We start from the raw sequence: 1,655 nt of genomic DNA on the forward strand, positions 1-1,655 counted from the left end.
CTATAAAGCATTTGTTCTATTAAAGAACTAAGCTTGGTGAAGCCTGCAAAAACCGTAAGCTGTTGCAATTCTCGACTTTCGTCATCAGCAGAATCGTCATTCCCTCCACCGACCAGTGTTGTGGATATTCATGCAACCGGTGGAAAGAGACCAAACGCGGATCGAAAATTGTGATTGATGCCTTTGATATAGGAATCAGTATAACACACCAAAGTGAAACGGGTCTTCACAGAAGCAGCTCAATGTTCATTGCACATCGATATATAGTGTCTATTGCTGTTTAGTGAGTACAGTACGCTTAGATACTTATGCACCCTTGTTCATACTTCTTGGCACATCTTCTCCAGCACAACAATGAACGAGTCACGACCAGTATACACTTTCAGTAGACAGTGCACTCACCGGAGCATCGCGCTAATCACACTTAAACTACAACGGTTGCAAACAGTGCAAGGGAAATCGAGCGGGTTTTCGCTCAATTGCTTTTTAACTCACAGTGTGCTGATGCAAACAAGTATGACTTGCGGGTTAACGATTGTCCTATGGATATGTGCTTGGCATGCAGCGTTGTGTTGGTGAGCAGTGTCCTGCTTATAGGTCGCTTCGGTGAAAATACGATCATTTCGGTCCTGCATCGTTGTCTGTATAGCAGCCAGTTGGGTCACGATGCGCTCAACTTCACAAACGCGTGAGACAGAGTTCTCAGTTTGTGCCGTCAATACGCGTAGGCCTCCCGCTCTCCCCTGAAATGTCCATCGCTGCACCGAACTCGCGCGACATTCGCCAGTCGAGGTCGTTGTCTTGAAGCAGTGCCCAATGCAAACAGTTCTCATGGTCAGTACCATCGCAATAATATCGGCAGATGGCAAAGATACGCCATGGTTGCATATGGAAGCTAGACCAAACTGCACACGCAAGCACAACGCGAAAGATGAAGCACGTCAAAAATACAGTCAAAAAGGTGAAGCATGTAACTGAGCTGTCACCAAGTCAAATGAACGCATAGAGTGCGTAGCACACAAAGACAGTGTTTGTGGCCTGCAAAATCAGCCCCAGAAAACTTGTCAGAGAAGATATCGTAGTCAACCCAAAGTGGCACTGGTGGCAGTTGTGACAAAAGCCGGTGTTACGCAGCCTCTGCAGATTTGTATCGAGATTTTGTAGATGTTGTTTTTTTGTTTTCCCGATGACTATAATGTCGTCGAGATAAACAATGTATGCACAGTCTCTCCGTGTGCCCAACACTGTGTTCATAGCACGCTGAAATGTGCTTGGGGCAGTTGGCAGACCGAACCGCATTCGGTTAAACACGTACAGGCTAGATGATGTTCAGAACACTGTCTTAAACTTATCTTCTTCGACCACGTTGATCTGTAAATACCCTGCTTTCAAGTCTAGTGAGGGAAAAACCCTCACGTTTTGTACAGCGCCAATAGCATCGTCAATTGGTGTCAGGGGGTACGAGTCTGGTATACTGTGCTTTTTCAGCTTTCGGAAGTTGACACAAAATCAGATATTGCTGTCCTTTTTCGGACCAGGACAACAGATGCTGCCCATGGGCTATAAGATTGTCTGATAATGTTTGCGGCAGGCATTTCCTGCGCCTGCTAGTCAATTACAATCCGCTCTCATTCGGCATATTCACGTAACAGTAT

Source organism: Rhipicephalus microplus, unplaced genomic scaffold (assembly GCF_043290135.1).
Source record: "Rhipicephalus microplus isolate Deutch F79 unplaced genomic scaffold, USDA_Rmic scaffold_138, whole genome shotgun sequence".
Taxonomy (NCBI): Eukaryota; Metazoa; Arthropoda; class Arachnida; order Ixodida; family Ixodidae; genus Rhipicephalus; species Rhipicephalus microplus.